Source organism: Tamandua tetradactyla, chromosome 6 (assembly GCF_023851605.1).
Source record: "Tamandua tetradactyla isolate mTamTet1 chromosome 6, mTamTet1.pri, whole genome shotgun sequence".
In the NCBI taxonomy this organism is placed as follows: Eukaryota; Metazoa; Chordata; class Mammalia; order Pilosa; family Myrmecophagidae; genus Tamandua; species Tamandua tetradactyla.
The window spans coordinates 160,514,054-160,536,860 of record NC_135332.1 but is presented as its reverse complement, the minus strand read 5'-3'; the positions used below and the strand labels follow the sequence as shown (position 1 = coordinate 160,536,860).

At 38.3% G+C, this 22,807-nt stretch overlaps 1 long non-coding RNA gene across 1 annotated transcript in view; it reads right to left on the bottom strand.

Annotated features, from left to right (window-relative positions):
* Positions 1–3,815: 3,815 nt before the first annotated feature.
* The window catches only part of LOC143686462 (uncharacterized), an 83,730-nt gene continuing 64,738 nt past the window's right edge, over positions 3,816–22,807 (bottom strand). The window contains exon 5 of the long non-coding RNA XR_013177173.1: positions 3,816–4,100. This is a non-coding gene — a long non-coding RNA (uncharacterized LOC143686462). The remainder of the gene's footprint in view (positions 4,101–22,807) is intronic.

Below are 22,807 nucleotides of genomic sequence, written 5' to 3'. Positions count from 1 at the left end.
AAAAAATGTGAGGAGAAATTCATGTTGAAATGGATGGTTTGTGAGTGTTAGCTTTTAATTTGTTTTATTACTTACTATGTGCTAGGCTGTGCTGAATGTTCAAAAATTTGTAATGAAAATTATCTTTTAATTCATTACAATAAGCCTATAAGATACATTATTATTTCCATATTACAGATAAGGTTCATGAGGCAGATTAAAAATGGCAATTTTTATTTGGTTTTCAGTTTTGTGCTATTTAACAACACTCCATAGAAATAGGAGAAATAGCCTGGGCTCTGGAGCCACACAGGACTGGGTTTTCATTTCATATCTAGCTCTGTGACATTGAAAATATTACCTATGTGAATATTTTCTTCATATAACAGTGGGAAAAATATTAGTGCCTCCTTCGATGGTTGTGGCAGTCATTGATTTAGATTAGATAATGGGTGGAAATTCTTTCACACAGTGCCTAGCGCTGTATATGGTATGGCGCTCACAATATACTCCAAAAATATTACCTATTATTATCATTCCCAATTTTAGTGTTTAGGAGCACCATATAAAATAGGAAACTCGTTGTCCTTAGTTCCAGGGGATATAATGTCCCCGTTTAAGAACATTATAAAACTATAGCAGAGATTTTTAGAGTTAAATCTTTGCTGATGCTTGCTATGCATATAAAACCTGTATTTATGTTAAAATGAAATAAATGAAAAAGTTGATAAAGTATCATATAAAATGTATCTCATAAGATATGGCTTGAAAATGTAATCTCCAAACATACATACATTAATAAGAACTAATGAATCAACCTCATTTGAATCCCATTTAAAGAGAAAGGGTCACTTTAATTTCCATTTTCTCTGAACTTTTGTATTAAGTTATTTCAGTTGGAGGGTTGAAAAAGATTTGAGTGATTCTCCCTATTTCCTTCGATCACCCTTATCTGATCCCAAAGAACTGCTCTCAATATTCTATTTCCTAAGTCTTTGTTAAAACTCATTTAATGGAAAGGCTCAAATGATGTGGCTGCTACACCTTTCTTTGCAAACTGGTTCCATCGCCCAGAAGCTCCCTCAATCAGGAAGGATTACCCCACAGTGCCTTCATTTTCTCTTTCATAAAACCATCCTGTTACTCTAAGCTAACGTTCTTTGTATCTTCCAGAGTAATTCATTTCTTTCCTTGATCTCTGCACACTTCAGGTATTAGCAGGCTGCTATCATGACCCCACTCCCCTTTAATCGTCATTTAATCAGGTTTTACATATTTAGTTCCTTTAATCTTTCCTCATAAGTCCATCCCTCCAGGCCTGTAATCATTTTTGTTACTCTTCTTTGAGCCCTTTCCAGTTTGTCTGTCTCTTTCTGGAAATGAAGCTCTCAGAAATGACTGCCACGCTACGATATATTCTCAGCAGAGCTCCCTGGGGTCACAGAGCTGCTCATTTGGAGAATTGATACTGCATTGAGCCAACCTCAAAACGGGAAGGCCAATTTGACTGCCTTAAAGCGTGTGTTGTATTCTATCTTATTTATATTTGCTTGTTTACATGACTAATCTGCTCACCCAGATTCCAAATCCCTTAAGAAAAGAGAACATGTGTGATTTACTTTATTTGGGCTTTAAACCTTGGCTGCACATCAACATCACCTTTAAAAAAATACTGATGCCTGGCTCCCATCTCTAGGCATTCTGACTTAATTAGTATATGCCATGACTTGGGCTGTAGGAATTTTTAAATCTCCCCATTGATTTTAATGTGTGGTAAAGTTTGGGAGGCACTGTCTTAAATAACAGGTGCTTGGTAAATATTTGCCAGATGTATGGTAAATGAATACTTTACTTATCTTTTCTTCAGCTAATATCTCAAAGTATCTCCAGGAGTATTTATTTCCCAGATTCTGGCTACTATTATTTATCTGGGCCTTATATTGATAATTTTCCCTACCACCACTCATCTTTTGTTTTGCCAGAATTCCTAAAAGCCTTAGAGAAATTGCATCAGGTATCTGATTCTCTCTGTTTTCTGACAGCCTTCTCAGTTTAATGGGGCTCTCAAATTTAAGGTTCTCATTCTACATCCTTCCATGTTTCTGTGAATGAATTAAATCAGAATTGTTCTGCCCCCTTTGTTTCTATTTGTGCATTTCTTTAGGTTTTGTCCATCCAAGGAAGACTTACTTTTTATTTATTTTTGCATGAGCAGGCACCGGGAATCGAACCTGGGTCTCCGGCATGGCAGGTGAGAATTCTACCTGTTGAACCACCGTGGCCTACCCAGAAGACTTACTTTAAATGGCTGTGAACATTTGCAATAGTTTTCCTTGGTAAATTTTGATTCAGAAGCAGCATGCCTAACCAGATGAAATGAAGCAATTCATATTACATAAAATTTCAAGACACAGTTTAGCTCATTGATCAACAATTCAATATTAGGCTGAGGCTTATGTCTCATAAGCAGGGAAATGCCATTGGGATCTATGGCTGATATTTTAAACAGTGAATATTTTATGGGAAAATATTAAACAAGGTGACAAGAATGTGAAACTCTACTCACTGGACTTTTAATTATAATGATAAAAAGAGTAGGATTTATCTGGCATGGTTTGAAGTTTATTCTTCTTTACATGGATCCTTCACATATTTTTGCTTTCAGCACAATCGAAAGACAGATAGACAAAAAGCACTTACACAGCAAGACCACACTGAACGACCCAACGAGCATTCTTTGTTTTCCTGAGAGGCCTTCCTTTTGATAATGGCCAACGTGTTGAAAGACAAGTCTAGAAGGTGAGGTAGAGAACATACCAAAGGGGAGCTTGTCAGAACAAGACACTGACCTTCAGCAACTATACATTCTTGTCTTTAAAACTGTAGAAATTCTCGACTTGAGGCTTGCTTAAAACTGAAAGGCCCGCAGGTAGTTCTAATTCATTATTTCTTTGTCTTATACATCCTGTTTTGACCAAACATTGACAGCCTAAAAAATAAAAGAAAACGATGGCATTCCTGTTAATTTTCTCAGCCTTTGTAGTAATATCTTTGAGGTCAGAGGAAGGTCCAGGATTTGAGTAAGTTCGATAGTGAATAGAAAATAGAGAAACAAGTTCAAGAGTTTCTCACTTAGCAGCCCATGGCTAGTTGGATAAATCATTTTTGGAGGGTAAGGCTCCAAGTAGCCAATTGTTCAATTACCTTCGTTTTATAAAAGGGGAGTAATTCAAGTATGTGAGAATGAGACCTTTTTATTAAATGTGATGAAGGCAAGTTCAGCAACTTCCCTGGGGATAAATTTCAGTTTTTCTAACATTTCCATTAGCCTGTCAGCTCTGTGTTTACATGTGTTTATCAAACCACGAAAGATCCTAGAAGCACTGTATATCTCTAGACTTGGAATAAGTATTGGATTCTGCCACCATCATGGCAAAGTGTAGACAATGGCAAACTGCCAAGATCCTTGCAAAGGGAACATCATAGTAAGATTGATCTTAAATATTTTTACTCAAAAATATGATTTTTGAGTAAACTCAAAAGGTGATTTTGTTCAAAATAGGTTGAACAAGGTATGGTAGCTTGCTCTGTGGTATAGAAAGTTGAGAACTATTGGGAAAGGACTTTTGGGTTACATTCATCTAGGAAGTTATCTTCATAACAAAAGGAAGAGGAGTCATTAACTTCGCTTACTAACCCAGTGTAAACAGAAGAGGCTTAAGTATCAAGCACGGAAATGCCCCTTGGGTCTATGGCTGATACTTTAAACAGTGAATAGTATATAGAAAAATATTAAACAAGACAACACAAATGTAAAACTTTACAGCATTGGACTTTTAATTATAATGATAAAAAGAGTAGGTGTCATTCAAAGGGTGGCCAAGGGACTGCCTGTCTGGGTGAGGGCTAGGGAATGCCTGCTAAAATTGTACATCACTGAGCCTGATTTTAACGTCATTGCAGTAGGATCTCTGGAGGTCAGACTAAAAAAATCTGCATTTTTAATGCAATCTCTTGGTGATTCTTATGTACACTGGAATTAGGTCTATTTGCAGAACAACAAATGGGATGGATCAGAATGTGTTGAACTCCATATGCTTTTCTCATCTTGCGTTGTTAATCTAAAATGAAACAGAAAAAAGTAAGCTAGAAGTAGAGAAATTCAGGTAGTGAAGACTCCTATTTTAACAATCCAGCTTTAAGTAACTGTAGACAGAAAGACTTCATATTCTTCATGTTCATATATTAGCTCTTGAACTAGCTGGGATCTTAGACAAGGAAAAAGGAAAATAATCTATATATAATAAATTCCCTAATGAGAAAATAGAATGGATTAAGATCAACACTGGAATTAAAGCTGCATATTAATTGTAGTTTGTTAAATACATTTATACTTAAGCTAACAATTCACTTCTGTCATTTGAGTTCAGTTTTAATCTCTTTCTCTTTTTAAAGGTCTAGTTAAAAGAAAGTTTTAGGTATTGTTAAGAAGACATATCAATCTGTCGGTCCTAACAGAACTTTTTTTCAGTTCCAAAGTCTAGAGTAGTCAGAAAAGGAAAGTAGTGCTTCTATAGAATTCACCTGAACAGGACCTTTCCCTGCCTGAGTGTATCATCTACTGGACTAAAATCATGAACACAGGCAAAATTACTAGAAGGGGTTTTTATTCTAATTTAAGAGAACAAAATAGTCCCAAGCAACTCAGATGTGCCCATTATAAGAAGTTATATACTTTTTCAATCATCCTGCCATTGGTTGAAACAGTTCTGGAATTTTATTTTTGGAATCTTTTGCTAAGACCAAGTCATATTCTTTTGAAAATCCTCTAGGGTAGCAAATCTCCATACTCTGTGAGTGGCTTTGATTTTAGGAATAATTTGATCATCTTTTTTTCTTCTTCTTCTAATTAATCAAAAATTAAACCGTAATTCTAAAATAATGAAACTGATTTTCCTCTATGATTCAAAAATGAGTTCCAAAGATGACTCCAAAAGCAAAATTTTACTAATGTTTTGAACATAAGCAGTATTACTATTACTGACAAGGAATTTTCTGTTCTATAGATGAAACAGCCCTGGCTTTGGAGTGTAAGGTTTCCCGACTACTGTGAAAGCTTAAGCAGCACACACCTGGCTGAATGCTTATAGTTTTCATCTCTCAAGTGAAGATTAAAACAACTTACCCTATATGGATACAGTAAGGATTGACAATGTATGAAAAAATGCTTTACAAAATGAAAGCACAAATATGTTATTGATAATCATTTCTATTTTTGAGCTGTTTTGAAGAACAATTCATATGCACAAACAATTTCAATTTTGTTTTTTGAAAGGGTTTCATTTTAGGGGTTAGTATTCAGTCATTTATTAGAAATTATGTTAATTTTATGAAATAGTATTTATTCTTTAAAGCAGATTTCTAAAGTCTCCATTTGTCAGGACAGTGGTGTCTCTGGAAGACACAGAAGAGTCTATTTTTAAAAGGCAGACTCTTCACTCTTGCATGTTTGTTTTATACACGCAAATTAAAATCGTTGACATTTCACTATGCAAGACTTTGGGAAGTCAGTGTTTATACTATAAGAACTAAGCAATTTAAAAGAGAAATATGAGTAGTGTAGAAAAATACACTGGCTGTATTTATCCCTTTATTCTTAATTTAAAATATATTTGTTAATAAGACAAATTTTTATACTCTTAACTTTTATTAATTGAAACTTTAAAATGCTTCCATATGTGATAATGGAAGTGACATTATTGGTATTTATAATCCACAAAAAATCCAATAAATATTTCATACTACACTCTTCCCCAATCAGTTTTTATAAGTGAGAAAAGCAGAATTGACTCACTTAATATAGACCATTGTTTCTGGTTCCTTTCTCCATGAGATCAAAATTTTCAAATCTGGTAAGATGAGAAGAAGAAGGTCAAAGCAAAATTTATTTCCTCCATGATAAGAGGATTGGCCTGAATGTTTTCTGTGGCTTTTTCATAACATCAAGAAGGTTTTGAAAATATCAAATATAATGCAGAAAACTTTAGTGAATTCTCTACCTGTTTCATCTTGACATTAAATATCTGGGTAGGTCATGCTTTGGGGTGAGGGGTCAAGTGACGAGGTTAATTTCTTAATGCCCATCAATTATGGCTTTCCTATAAAGATACTTTGGTGCCAAGGCAACAAGTCCTATATAGTTGATTAAGGTGGTGAAAAATATCACAGAGATAGAGTGAGGGAAGAAAATGAGGGCATAGGTGAGGATGTCATACAGATAACAAGAGGACATATTTCAGATGCTCATGAACACTTCACCTTCTGAAGATTAATTCTGTATTAAATCTGTTTTTCAACCTTGGCCACAAAGCATCTTATTTTCCAGAATTCATTTTCCTTTTCCATGTCTTGCGATTTCATGTGCTTGTTTCACAAGAACCGAAGTAAGAGAGTCCATGTGGAATTTGTACTTGTATCCAAGTCAACACAAGTGCATCCAAAATATTATTAGTTATCTTTTAAGGAAGGAAATAATCATTCTGTACCAGACAGTTAAGGAGATATAATTTTTTCTTTATAATCTGAAACCAGGAACAAGAAAATGGAATGCACTGACTCAGTTTAAGAAACTACTTCCAAAATATGTAAATGGATACCCCCCCAACCAAAACACACCTGCTATATTAAAATTTAAGGCTCAATTTTCCAAAATACATTTTTAGTTCTTTTTCAGATAGAAATTTGGTACTCCCACTAATATGAGTTTTCTTTTTTAGAACTTTTAAGAGAAGGAATCATATTATCTTTTTGTCCCATGCCTAGCACAGTACTTTGGCCCCGAAAGATACCCTATAAATCCTTGTCTTTCGTCCTACACTCCTATGTGTTAGGCTTTGAGAGGGCCAGGGAAATCCCCCTATTCCAAAATACGAAATACGTTGTCAAACAACATTTTTTATCAACTCTGGGATAAAGATTATTCCTTAGGCCTCTGTCACTCTACATTTGAGCCATCAGTTAAGAATAGTCTTGACAATAGCAGGGGTTATGCTAAGTGCCTTACACTTAGTATCTTATTAATCCTGTTCAACCCTTTGAAATATAACAAGCACACCCACTACCCCCCTTACTCAGAAGAAAAAGTAAAGATTTGAATATCGTGTTCAAGATTACTAAGCGAGGAAGTTGCAGGGCCTGCCTGGGGTTTCTGTTTCCAAACTTCCTCCCAGCCAAGCATTAGCAGACAAGAATCAACTCAGCGTCTAGGGTTGCTGATAAGGGAGATAAGAAAGTGCCAAAGTGGTGACTCTTCCCAGTTTTGTTTAAGACATCCCCAAATTTCCCTTGGCCTACCTCTGTGATGAAAGCCATGGTGGAAATAAATAGACTCATCCTTTCCTGGCATTTTCCTGTCCTACCTCTGGAGGCTCCACCCTGCTGCTTCTTTCCTGCAGGGCCCTGGGCTTCTGCCCCCAGATCGTGGCTCAGCAGCTTCATGGAGGCACATCCGCATGGCAGTGGTGGGGATTGAGGCCACTCGGAGCAGTTACGGGATTCTCAGAGTGGTCTAGACCAGACTTGGGTGACTCTGGGTTCCTGTTGAAGTCTACAACTCGCTCCCCTCTCTTCTGGGATTCTCCCTGCCTTTGAAAAACTCTTCTTACCTTCCCTCTATCCTCTTGTCCTCTGTAAGCATTTCTCCTCCCTCTTTTTACTCACATTCAAGCTTGACGCCAGCTGCTTCTCTGAACATGTTCCCTAACATGAACATGTAGCTTCTCCCTGCACCCCCTCCACTGATTGACAATTTAACCCTGCAGCAATTTTCAGGCATGAAACAGTTTAGATGGTACCTGACAAGGGGGAGGTAGCACAGGACCCAGTGCTTGCCTGAATTACCCAGCTAAATTACCTGCCATACAGTAACTTCTTTGTTTTTGGACTAGCAGATATTATCTTTGCTTTCTTAGCAGTCTCCGTTTGCCAAGGCTTTTCCCAGTATTTCTGAAGTACAAATTCCCACTAGACTGAACCCTTGGAAGGAAACCCAGGTTTTCAAACCTGATTTTTAAATTGCTCAGTTTGACTGCTTGCACTGTACATTTAAAACTCAGACCTTTCAGGAAAATAAACTGCATGAATATTCACTTTCCTTTTCACATTTTCGAACGCCTCATTGAATGGCTATGCCCTTTGCTTTTGCTGAGAACAAATGGAAATGCGATTGATGCAATTTGTCAGGATAGATAAATTTTTAGTTTTGCTTTTCTTCTTCTCCCCAATGTCTCTAGCTCTCTCTATCTCTCTGGCATTCTTTCTGGAACCAGAGGCAACTTTGAAGTGATTCTAAATTTAGATGTTCACATTTAGCAAAACCTGATACTGTATTTTTGTTTATATTAAAGAGAACAAAAGTCTCTGAAAGTCATTTGTGGAGTGAGCACTATCCCATTTAAAATGTACAGCACCAGGGTCCACATCAGTAGGGCCTGTTATCGCCACATTGCCCACAGAGGATGTGACAGGTTGGGGAACTGTCTCCAGCTCGACTCTGCTCAGGGCAGCCTTTCGCTGGGGATTGGAGGGTGAAGAAGCACTTGCAGTCTCAGGGTCATCCTTCTGACATCTGTATCTGGATGGAATAGGTTAAAATGAATACCATGAACAAGGGTGAAGGAAGCAGGAGGTGTTTGGAGGGTGGGCACAGGAAAACTTCCCTGTGTACGTTAATCGTGGGAAGGGCGAGGCAGGACATTTTTGAGTTCACTGTGTGGCAGGAAGCCCGAGGACTCTTCTAGCACAGGCTCCCCTGAAATCCTGCCTGGTTGGAATGCTCCCATTACTGCTCGGTGTGACGGGTCTGTGTTCACTGACTCATCTTACAGCTCCTCTTGCTGGTCCATCATCCTGGTGGCAGGATATCCAAGTGCTGAGGAGGTGGTCTTGGCAAAGGTTCCCCAATTGGGTTTCAGAGACTCATTGTGTTCTATGAGAGTCTGCCACTGCTTCTAGCACTTTGGTTCTGCAAGTTTTCACCCTTGCCTGGCTACGTTCATCTCTCCAGTAGGCCTGTTGGTTCCAGTTATAACTTCAAACAGATCAGGTCACTGCCTCAAGCCATTCCCCATGTCCTCAGAGATGTGCACACTCAGGTCCTCTTGACTCCCTGCCTGACAAATTATCCCTCACCCTTCAGCTTGCTTGCTCGGATCCAGCCTCCTGGGCCTTTTTACCAACTCTCAGACCTGCCAAGCATGCTTCTACCACAGGGCCTTTGCATTTGCCATTGACTTGAATTGAGCACTCTGCTCTCTCATTTCACTCCAGTCTCATCAGAAAAGCCTTCCCTGGCCACCATGATTAGAATAAAGCATACCCATCACTCTTTATCCTCTTACTGAGTTTGAAATAATTTGAAAACTTATTTGCCTATCACTCTCAGTAAGAATTACATTTTAAAATGTGACCCTATTTGATGTTTACATACAACTGCAAAATTTCATAAAAAAAAGACCTATGTTTATCATGGGTGATGCACTCGGATACATTCTATTCATTTCATTTAATTCCTTTCTAATTTTTTGTTAAAAATCCTATTGGCTATATGCCTTTAAGCTGATTTAATCATCAATGGAACAAGCTGTTGTATCATAAATATGGCCCCACTCTGCTTTATCTTTTTCTTCGTTATACCCACAGTGCTGGGCATATAACAGTCACTCACTAAGCATTTGTTGAATGACTGAATGAATGTGTTAAGAGTTTATGGAAAAATGATTTATGTTTCAAGTAACTTGATGATAGCCTCTGTATTCTGTATCCCTCACGAATATTCACAACACTCATTAGAAACTTGTTTGCCTTTGTTAATCCCAGGATTCAGAAATGTAATGGACTCTGTCAGAACCCTTCTTTTATGCATCATGGGACATCAGTAATACTGAGAAGACAATTCTGGGCAAAGACAGCAGTAATGGGTGATGAGCCCAGGCTGCAGGGCCTGGAGGCACCACCCCCTCCCCCAAATACGAGGCATTAACTTCAGATCTTGGATGGTGGGAAGGCACAGGAGACCCTTTGGGAGGGGCTGGTGGTTTGGGAAGCAGGGATAGGGACATTTGAAAGACACAGAGCAGCGGTGGCTTAATCTGACTTGGAGGAGATGTTTTAAGTATCTTAACAACAGAATGACTGTTCTTGTCTGTATATCTGGATATGAAGCCTGGGCTAAACGATTTCTCTGTGTTTTGTTCTCTAGCAACTCTCAAGTTATAGACCCCTAGTTGGAAGTGATGGCCCCAGTGAGGTGGCCAGGGGACCAGGGAAGGGAGCAGGAGATCAACACTGCTTCTTCGTCCTCTTGGCCTAGAGGAGAATGACAGAGAGAATCTGTTGAGAAACAGGAGGAAGAAAGGAGTCACCAGGGACTTTGGCCACTGTTGGTCATTGCATTTGCTTTTCAAGAAGACATCTTCAGAAGGGCCAGTTCTTTGGGTGATGAGAAGCTAAGTCCTAAATAACTGTTAGCTGTCATTGTCATCACCATTGTCACCATCAATTTCTTTTAACCACAGCCTGGGAGGTCCTATGACTTATCTAAGAGGACCCAAGATTCAGTTCTTAAAATACTAAAAGTAGTACCTTGCTTTTCATGGGCTGAGAATTTGCATCCTTTTCTAATCGACCCTTAGTTGCCTCCTCTTTTCCCTCCTTGCTTTCTTCATAGATGTAAATGAAAAAAAGCAGGGTTATTTATTCACTGTTCCCATTTGCCCACTTCTATGGTTAAGATGTATGCTGTATTTCTTTCTGTCACCTTGGCCTGATGGGACTCTTTGACCCTATGTTTCTGGAATTGCATGTTATCTTAAATGCTTGATATTTCACGTCATACTCAAATCCAGTTGGGAGATTTGGGTAGGAATATAACACAGTAGATGTTATTTTTAAATGAGAAAAATGTCTCTGCTCCCCTCTTCAACAGTTTATCAGTTATCGAAAAAAGTGACTACTGTAAAAGTTCCAAAGCAACGACTCACTCTCTTTATTCACTTCATCTCAGGAGAAATGAAAGGCACAAAGAGTGGGACTACAGATAAAATATTCCTGGAAAAGGTTTACACCAGATCCTAGAAATGTCAGATGCACCTTGTCTTCATGGATGGAAACATCATCTCTGTGGTGACCCTGGAAGGATGGTATCTGAGGATAGCTGGGAAGTGCTGGAAAATTAAATGCCCCAAGCAAACCTGAAGAAATGGAACAGATGTCCACAAACACTTGCAAACACAAGGAGCCTTTCTCAGTCTAATGGAAGGTGCTTTAACGGCCTCCAGGAACCACCTGGAATTTCCTCTTTTATAAATACCCAAATTAACAGCATGTATGGTGTCAATAGACTAAGAACCAGAGAATAAACGCAGGGCTGGCACTGCCATACCACCCTCTGGTTTCTAATTTCTATGATGTTCTCTTTACTAAAATGACCCATAAGTAAAAAAGGGCAGAGTTCTTTGGACAAAGACTCTGTTTCTCCAGCATCTGGTACAACTGACAGAGCTTGGTCTTTACTATGGGACAGATCTGAATTTGTATTATTGCTTTGCCACCTGCTGCCTGTGCAATTTTGAACGAGTTACTTAACCTCTCTGAGCTACTGTTCCACACCTGTAAAGCAAGAATAATGATTTCTATGTGCCAGGCTTGCTGTGAAGTCTAAATCACAAGACAGACAGGCTCTGGAGCTGCACAGTCTGTATGCAAATCCCAGCTCAGCCCCTTGTCAGCTCTGTGTGATGTTGACAGTCAGTCTCTAGCACTCAGTCTCTTTATGTATAAAATAAGGAATAATGACCATATCCATGTCATGGGGTTGTTCTGGGGGGAAAAATGTAATAATGCATGTAACGTTCTTGGCCCTGTAAACTTTTTCAGAGTGAGCCCTCGATAAACATCAGTCATGATTAACACAAACAATATTAAGTGTGAATTTCATAGCACGGGCTCAGTGAATCTTAGTTTCCAAGTCTCTAGAACATTCCCTCACAGGGATTTGTTTTCTTATGACTTTTGCCTGCTAATGAAAACTTTTCTGCCTAGGGAAGTTCTTATGAATGCTAATTTTGTAATTACTAAAGAGGATGGATATTTTCCCCTTGGAACTTTGTGAGCACTTCTCTGTGGGATCCTCATAGGTCACAGTCATTTTGGGATAAGGGACCCTTTGTCTCAGATATTTTTGCACACAAGGTTGATTTCATCAGAAGTGAAATCTGTGCACAATGGTGTTTAGGTAGTTATCACAGAGATATGGGAGGTGTGTCAGGAAAGGGCACAATCTATAGACTCAGTGGGAGTTCAAACCCCAACCCAGTCACCTTTTCAGCTGTGTGGCCTTAGGCTGGCTTCTTTTTTCAGTACTGGAGCTCAATAGTGAAAACAATGTCTATATGAAAGACTGATCAGATGAAAACGTGGATATGAAGAGTGCCTGTGCTGTGCAAACTAGGAAGTACCATATAGAGACATTTGAGGATATTAAAAACCAATAGGTTTACTTCCATTATTTTAAGCTTCCATCACAGGATGATGTGAGAGATAGATAAAAAGGGAAATTGGCAACATTATTTCAGTGACTTGTGGTAGCACAGCAAATGTGATGTTTGTTTAGAAGTTTTCTCCAGAAAATAAATTCAAGGAAGAATCAGAATTATGATTCCAATTTGGTTATCACCAAAGCTGCTTCTATATTTAAACCTTTTACTATACATTGCTTTTCAAAGACAGATCATGAGCAGGTATCTGGAATTAAGTGCAATTTCAATATTTCAAATGGGTCGTGATAGGAAATGTGAAATACACAAAACCAGGCGATGAGGAATGATATTTGTGATGGATTACTCCTTGTATGCTGATTGTACCCTACTTATGGAAAAAGAGCTAAATACTCTTCTGTGCTTAACATTCCATTTCTTTGGTTGAAGATGTATTGAATTTGTTGTTAATAGCTTGGATTTTGGGAGTGCAGTAGACATTTGTGAAGCTTGCCAAATATTTTCAGAATTCCATCCCCTGAGCTCATGGTAAGGCTGCAATTCCTGTTCTTCTCCTGTTTGCCCATGTGACTGGTTCTTCCCACTGAGATGTGAGCAGAAGAGAATATATGTTACTTCTGGGCTATACATTTAATTGCTGCCTTGAGACCTTCCGATGTCCATTTTCTTCAAGTAAATTGATTGACAACGTTGGAAACTGAGGCTGTTCTGTCAGCTGGGTCCCTGAGTGACCTGGGTCCCTGACCGGCCCTGGTTCAGCCTTGTGGCAGAACCCTTGATGTCTGTTTCATGACACTCATATTGGAGCTTGGCACAACCTCCACACAACATCCTGCGGATCTGTGATAACATGTAGTGTAAGAGAGAAATACACCTCTGTAATTTTAAGCCACTGGGGCTTGAGGATCATTTGTGACAGCAACATAAGCTCACCTGACTGATACAAAGAAATGTTTTGATCTTAATTCTGCCACATACTGTGGGACCCTGGACATAGCACTTAACCTTTCTAAGTGTCAACTACTGTATTATTATCTCATCCAGAGATTATAAGAGCACCAAAATTCATATGGCTGTTGTGAAAATTAAATAAAACAATACAGATAAAGTACTTAGAATAGAATCTGGCATATGGCAAGCATTAAAACATGTACCTCTTATTACTATTACTGTTTTATTGAATCATAGGATCTTAGTATTTGAGATTAATTTAGATGCCATCTACTCTTGCATGCTTTGTTTTTCATTGCTGACAGAAGATAGAAGATAGGATTAGCTTGGATTCCCTATGAAATTGTGCAATAAACTTTGTGCAGATAGGATTTCTGGCTTCCATCAGATTCTCAATGGAGCACTCCTCCAACAAAAGACTGAACAGCACTTCTATAAGGTCTATGCAGAGAATAAAGCTTTATAATCCTAAATGCCTTGCTTAAATCCAGATGCATCCATGTGAGTCTTCTGGTGTACCAGCATAGTATCCCTATTAGAGAAGGGTAACAGGTTAGTTTCACTTGACTTATTAAGGAATGCCGTCTCCTTTTCCTGTTGTCCCTGGGTGTAACTGCTGTGAGTCAGGAAGTGTATCTCCCTAGAGAGCAGTTCTATGACTACTGCTACTGCATGGAACCACCTTATGGCTGTCTGCCAGTGTGGGCCATCAGGAGACAGTCATGCTTACCGCATGCAGTGAGAACTGGGACAACAGTATCTGGTAATAAACAGGAAGCCGAAACTGTGACACCCTAGAGAAGAGGTGACATTAGGCAGGATTAAGACAATCATGAAGAACATCCCAGTGGAGGCTGGAAAACTGTGATTCAGTTCTAAACTGACATTGAAACCTAAGCAGAAAGTAATAAATGATTCTAGGGAGAGGCATGCGCAGCAGTAATGCATCAAGTGCAGAAAAGTCTAGGAAGAGTCTAACAATGGTCCACCTACGACTGGGAAGTGGAGGTGGTAGGAAAGAAAATCTGGAGAGCTGGATATGGTTTGTGAGAGATGTCCCTCAGAAGGGAGACAGAGGAATAAGCCTCTAGACTTCTTGGCCTTATTGGTTTTGGAGGGAGTTGAGAGGCCTTCAAGTTGCTGGTTGAAGATTTTATATACTTGGGAAAAGCTGAAACTGGAATAGAGAAGAGCCTGTCACATGTCAGCATGCTCTTGATCAGGCTTATCAACTTTTTATTCTACAAATGTTTACTGGACAGGAATTAGATGCCAAGCACTGTGCTAGATACTCTTGATTCAAAGTAGATAAAAAAAAAAAAGGAATGTCCCCTGTCCTCAAGGAACTCATATTCTAGGATACAAACAAATAAATAGCACAATTTTATTTGATAGGACACATAAGATTAAATAATTCTGTTTTCTAACTGACATTAGACAACATTACCTGATTTGCTCCCAATTAGGATAATATCTCTTCTTGTCCCTCATGCTTTCAGGATAGCTGCTAAAACTCTCATGTTTTCATAAGCATGTTTTTGAATTTGGACTTTTCTTACCTTAATCCTCCCAGTGTGAGCCACTCTTCAGGGCCTGTGCTTTTTTATGGACTCCTGCTTCTCTCCTTTCTACTTATAGTTTCTAAGCTCATTAAAGAAAACTCACGTACTTGTTTCTTTTAGATGTGCCCACCTTCACTTCCACTCGAAAATATAGGTAATTATGCTGCTGGAATTTTGGATTTAAGAGTCTCCCATGGACCCTCTTTGGTTTTCTTTCCTTTGAGAGCTGAAACTGAGAAAATTGTACCCAAATTTTCTCTGGGCATTTAAAAATCCATGCTCCTAAAAGCTAAGGCCCAAGGTAATTGCCATTCACATTGAAACTCTCCATCGGAGTTATACTTCATTCCTCCTTCTCCTTGCAGAATGCTTAATGTTTTCTTCAGCTTAATAATTTTTATGACATCTTAGGCAGGCTATTTTACAAAAGAAGAAACTGAGATCTAAGATACTGACTTGGCTTTCTTTCACTGGCAATAGTGTCATGGATTGCTAGTAGATAGAAATGCATAGCACCACTGACCTGCCCCTATTTCTGTTCCTGCCCCAATCTCTGGTCATTGGTGTTTCTAAATGCCTGCTCCTTTTTGACAGTTTGGAAGATAGTATTTTTATGAAATGGATACATAGTGCAGCAGTGGATATGAGAAAAGAATAATGAAGGACCTAATGAAATAGTATTAGCAGTGCCAACTTTGGTGATATATGTAAAGCAGGCAAGCTGCCGGGGTCCCTAGCAAGAACTTTTATTGCTCGAGTAAACAGGCACATCTAAGTAATTAGTAACATATTCTCATAATTGTTTCCCAAATGGCCAAGGCATTTGGTTTTCTAAAACAGGATTCTGAAGGCTCTGATATATGTGCTCTGTGACATGTATTTGCACACGTTTTCCTTGCTCCCTGTCTCATCTTTGAACTTCTGTACACAAAAAATTAATCCACTTACTCTCTTTGTCTTTCTCTGGTTTTGGTGTTTGATTTGTAGCTTCTTCTCATTGCTTCACTAACCTCAACATTGCTGCTCTCCCATTTTAGAGTTTATAATTGTCTTTGTCATGCTAAGTGTTTGCTGGTCAGGCCTCCATCCTTGTGCAACTTGTGTCCCTTTGACAAAAGCCCTTGGATGTCTGCAGAGATGGAAATCACATCAGGTCCAGTAAGGAGCCATTCTTTTTGGGGATCAATTTTTTTGTGTGTGACTAACTAAGAGGAGATTTCTAATCCTAAGGGGTGAAAGCATTTCTTCATAAAATCTCAAAAGACTGGGACATCAAATAACTCTTACAAAACAACATTTTGATGAGTTAAGTGTAAATGAATCAGAAACATATGGATTGAATTTCCCTTAAAATACACATGGGTTTAAAAATTAAGGGGAAAGAGTGCTTGGCAAAATTCTCTTTGGGTTTGGCTAAGTCTGATTCCTTTGAAAACTTATTCAAGTCATAATGCCAATCTTGAAATGCTTCTGGGTTCACACATCTCTGGTTCAAAGCTCTCTCTTTGTCAGAATTCTCTATTTTCCTCCTTTGTTCACTGGTGGTAGGACTGTGTTCCCTCTATAATCTTAATGAGAGTGACATCTCAGGACAGAAAGTTCATATGAAAATCTTCTACCATCCAGGATCTTTATTGGGTGCATTCAATAGACACATTAAAATTCCATTATGTTTCAATTATTTATTGAACATCTATTATATACCAGGCACCTAGATAGAAGAAATGAATCAACTATGGTCTCTCTCCTCAGAAAATCCGTAATCTGCAGGTGAAGCAGACACCTAGGATAGAAGGTTGGATGTCATATGGACCAGAGCCTTGCAGGCCATAGAATTCCCCCTGGATGGTTCATCTAGCTGTCCTTCCTTCTTATTGGCATTTTGGTAGAATTTTTCTGTTTCACAAGCTCCTGCTTACAGAGATGATTACAGACATGCAGATAGGGTTAAGGAACCATGATAAAATGAGATGATAACAACAGCGGGTGATCATTATCACCTTAGGGCTGGAAGGACAAGAGGAAAGTGGAGTTGTTAGAACCCAGTGGGAACTGGAGCCATGAAGAGGGCTGTCCTTTGGGAGCTGTGGCTGTAGGTGAATATACCACTGTTGGAAACAGAAACAGAACAGGGAGGAGGGAAGAAATACCAGAGAACCTCGTTATGTAGTCAGTGGTACTGAGCAGGTTAGAGAGAGGTGGAGAATTGAGAGAAGTAGGGGATGGGTTGACAGAGAAACTAAGTGTCATTGTTGTGCAGCAGAAGGAAAAAAATTTGTACCCCCTTGTTGAGGATGTGACACTGAAGAGCTTCTGGCACCTTCACTGCACTTTGAAGACTGGTTTAGGATTTTGATAAGTGAGTTTGCAAATGGGAAGCATTTTAGGTATAAACTGTTCATAAAGTAAAAGCCCAAAGTATGTTGGAAAAAGGCAATTGGCCTGTGTCTATACAAGGATTTTTTTTTTGAACTATACAGGGAAGATAGAAAGTGAGCCCCAGAAGAAATTTGAATGACGTAATAAGGAGATTGGCTTTATTTGTCAGGTAAGTGGAGCTGCTGAAGATTTTTGAGCAGGGAAGTAATAAAATCAGAGTGGTGTTTGAGGAACGTTGGTCTGGTGGCTTTATGTAACATGCATTAGAACAGTGAGGGTTTGATAATCAGACAAATAAAAAGCACTTTTTACAGTTCAAATATGAGATAATAAGGGCTGAATGAAGGCAGGAATATAAAATGAGGTCCAGATTCCCTTTTGTTTTCCACTTCAGAATTTTTAAATTTTACATTTGACTTGGCTTCGTTTTAATTGAGGCCCTACAATACATGTCCTTATCCTTTTAAATCAGTTAATATACACACTTAGATCATGCCCTGGCAAATAGAGGTACTCAAACATCGTATTTTTAATAAAAACATTATTATTAGACATTAAAAGCTGTTCTGTAATTTTTTAAAAGAAAATTACTCCCCCACTCATTTTCTGGTATAAATTTGAAATAAAGAGGACACTCTAAAAGTGTTCTAATTTTAAATTTTTATCAGAGTAATATATGCTATATTTAAAAATCAAGACTTATATTGGAACACAGCAGTGCCCAATCTTCCCTTATATTCCAGTTTTATCTTTCAGCGGCAACCACTTTGAACTCTTTGTTCCTTCTAAATAGTATCTTCATAGAGCTTTATTTATATAGCTTCATTCCTTGATTTCTCTGTTTTGCATAATATTTATGGTCTTCTCATGATAGAAGACATTTTAGTTCTGTATCCCCCAATGCAGCTTCATCTCTTGGTTTCAGTTAAATCACAATTAGCGATTATAGTATTATGATTTGTAAAGTTTACCGAAAAGCCAAATAACATACCAGGATTTCATCTTTTCCTTATAAAATGTTTTATTGTTTTTGAAGGTTGTTATGGGGTCAATTTTATTAATCTTTAATTTTTTGAACTATTTTTATTGACAAATCTTCACACATATACTTCACGCATGGTATACAATCAGTGGCTCACAATATCATCACATAGTTATGTATTCATTGTCCTGATAATTTTTAGAACATTTGAATCACTCCAGAAAAAGAAATTAAAAGAAAAAAGAAAAAAAAACTCATATATCCCACACCCCTTACCCCTTCCTCTCATTGACCACTAGTATTTCAATCTACCCAATTTATTTTATCCTTTATCCTCCCAATTATTTATTTTCTTATTTATTTTATCCATATTATTTTATTCATCTCTCCATACCCTGGATCAAAGAGGCATCAGACAACAAGGTTTTCACAATCACACAGTCACATTGTAAAAGCTATGTTGTTATACAATCGTCTTCATGAATCAAGGCTATGGAACACAGTTCAACAGTTCCAGGTACTTTCCTCCAGCTGCTCCAATACACCATAGACTAAAAAGGGACATCTATATAATGCATAAGAATAATCTCCAGGATAACTTCTTGACTCTAAAATCTCTCAGTCACTGAAACTTTATTTTGTCTCATTTCTCTCTTCCCCCTTTTCATCAGGAAGGTTTTCTCAATCCCATGCTGCTGGGTCCCAGAGAATCCCAGGAGTTCTGTGCTACATTGCCAGGGAGATTTACACTCCTGAGAGTCATGTCCCACACAGGAGAGAAGGCAGTGAGTTCACCTGCCTAGATGGCTTAGAGAGAGAGGCCACATGTGAGCAACAAAAGAGGTTCTCTGGGGGTGACTCCTAGGCATAAGAATATGTAGGCTTAGCCTATCTTTCGCATTGATAAGTTTCATAGGGGTGAATCCCAAGATCAAGGGTTCAGCCTATTGATTTGGTTGTCCTTACTACTTGAGAGAATATCAGGAACTCTCCAAAATAATGAGGAAGTTGAATATTTCCTCCTTTCTCCCCAGTCCCCCAAAGGGACTTTGCAAATACTTTTTTATTCACTGCCCAAATTACTTTGGGATAGTTTGGGGCATCATATTAACCTGGCCAAACCAACAAGTTCTCATGCCCTATTCAAGATTCCATTTACTTATGGTGTTCAACTAAACTGACCATACAAGTTAAATTAGGTAATGCGTTATCCAACATATAAAATTTGCACATCTCTCACCTTTAGTCTCACACAGAATTTGAGGCTTTAAAGTATGGACTATGTCATCCTTTACCCTGTATTCTGATCTACCTCAGTCCTATCCAGATCAGCCTCATTCATATCTTTAGTCAAAATCTGATCTCTCTTTCAACTTTTAAGTAGTTCCTGCATGGGGTAATCCTGACTCTAATAGCTTCAGAGCTCTAACTCTGAGTCTCAGGTACCACCTAAATACCTGAAGTTTTGGGGGATGACCTGGTTATATGCAAACAGCTCAGTATCTCAGAATTTAGAAATAACAGTTACAGTACCTGAATATCTATGACTGCTGTATGAACTTACAGTCTAGGACTCTTTATAATAGGCTCCAATTTATAACCTCTGCTCTCAACTTCAGTTCACTGAGTTTTTATATTATAGTTAGTCCATATGAGTGAGGCATGATAATATTTATCATTTTGTTTCTGACATTTCATTCAATATACAGTCCTTAAGTTTCATTCACCTCTTCATTCCTTCTTATGGCTGCTGGGTAGTCCATTGTATGTATACACCATAGCTCCCCCTTCCATTCCTCAGTTGTTGTACCCTTAGGCCACCTCCATCCATTGTGGATCGAGAACACTACTGCCAAAACATCACTGTGCAAATGTCCATTCATGTCCCCACACCCAGTTCCTCCAGGTGTATACTGAGCAATGGGGCTGCAGGATCTTATGGCAACCCCATCCCAAGCCTCCTGTGGAACCATCTTCCAAGGGGTTGCACCTCACAGCCTCCCTACCAACAGTGAATAGGTTTATCTCTATCTCCACATTTTCTCTAGCACTTGTTTCTCTCTGTTCCTTTTTAAACAATTTTATTAGCACATCATACAATCCAACCTAAGTAAATAGATATGCCTTCACCACCTTAATCTATATGAAAATATTTCATTTTCTTCCACAAAAAATCCACATGAGGTCATTTTTTGTTTGCATAATTTGCTATCACAAAATGCTAATTATTTTCAAATGCTTCACTGTATCAATTGTTCTATTAAATTTCTCTTTTTCATATGGCTTTCCTCCCTAAACCCTTAGTCCTCCTTCTCCAATCTGGACTGTTTGATGTTTTACTGTTTCATCCTGAGAATTTAATCTTGGTCCTTTTGGAATGGATTATTTGCTTTCTATTTCTTGGATTAATTCTCTCCTAATTTTTTATTTCATTGCTGGAGCACATTCCTTAATAGGCTTACCAAAGAGAGCATATGAGGCAAATTTAATGAGTAGTTGCATCTACTCACTCTAATCTACATTTGGGCTGATAGTTTGATAGGCTTTGGAATGCTTGGTAGATAACTCCCCTTACCCTCAGATTTTTTAATTTATTATTTAAAAAAATTAAGAACAAACAAAAACATTAACATATAATTCCGTTCTACATATATATTCAGTAAGTCTCAATATCATCACATAGTTGCACATTCATCATTTCTTAGAACATTTGCATCAATTCAGAAAAAGAAGTAAAAGACAACAGAAAAAGAAATAAAACAATAACAGAAAAAAAAGATTATACATACCATACTCCTTACCCCTCACTTTCATTTACCACTAGCATTTCAAACTAAATTTATTTTAACATTTGTTCCCCCTATTATTTATTTTTATTCCATATATTCTCGTTTATTGACGAGGTAGATAAAAGGAGCATCAGACACGAGGGTTTCACAATCACACAGTCACATTGTGACAGCTATATCATTATTCAATCATCCTCAAGAAACATGGCTACTGGAACACAGCTCTACATTTTCAGGCAGTTCCCTCCAGACTCTCCATTACATCTTGAATAACAAGATGATATCTACTTAATGCATAAGAATAATCTCCAGGACAACCTCTCGACTCTGTTTGGAATCTCTCAGCCATTGACACTTTGTCTCATTTCACTCTTCCCCCTTTTGGTCCAGAAGGTTTTCTCAATCCCTTTATGCTAAGTCTCAGCTCATTCTAGGGTTTTTCTATATCCCTTGATGCTGAGTGTCAGCTCATTAAAGGATTTCTGTCCCACGTTTCCAGGAAGGTCCACACCCCTGGGAGTCATGTCCCACGTAGACAGGGGGAGGGCAGTGGGATTGCTTGTTGTGTTAGCTGGAGAAAGAGGCCACATCTGAGCAAGAAAAGAGGCTCTCTTGGGGGTGACTCTTAGGCCTAAATTTTAAGTAGACTTGACCTATCCTTTGTGGGGTTAAGTTTCATATGAACAAACCCCAAGACTGGGGGCGCAGCCTATAGCTTTGGTTGTCCACACTGCTTGTGAGAATATCAAGAATAAACTTGGGGAAGTTGCATTTCTCCACGTTCTCACCATTCCCCGAAGGGGGCTTTGCAAATACTTTACCACTCACAATCAAATGACTCTGGGATTCATTGGGGCATCACTCTGGACAAACCAACAAAATCTCATGTCCTACCTGAGATTCCAAGTACTTATGGTGTTCAATCAAACTATCTACATAAGTTATATTAGGAAATGTACTAGTCAAGATATAAATTTTGTAACAAACATTTTTTGCTTTAGTCTCACACATAAGGTGACATTTTAAAATATTAATTATCCTCTATTTTCAGTACCCTGCAATAATGGCATTCCTTTATTCTTCCTCATGCAAAAACATTTTTAAAATTTGTACATTTAGTCACTATTATTATACACTCTAGGCATTCCTAGATTATACCATTTCAATCTTTAACATCTATCTTTCTTTCTGATTTCATTTGTGTCCCCAGCCCTCCTCCCTCTATCACTCTCACATGCATCTTCATTCAGTGTTTTAACATAATTGTATCATAGTTAGGTAGTATTGTGCTGCCCATTTCTGAGTTTTTGTATTCAGTCCTGTTGAACAGTCTGTATCCCTTCAGGTCCAGTTACCCAATATCTTACCGTATTTCTATCTCCTGATGGTCTCTGTTACCAATGAAATATTCCAAGTTTATTCACTAATGTCAGTTCATATCAGTGAGACCATACAGTGTTTGTCCTTTTGTTTTTGGCTAGTCTCACTCAGCATAATGTTCTCAAGGTCCATCCATGTTGTTACATACTTCATAATTTTATTCTGTCTTAAAGCTGCATAATATTCCATCGTGTGTATATACCACAGTTTGTTTAGCCACTTGTCTGTTGA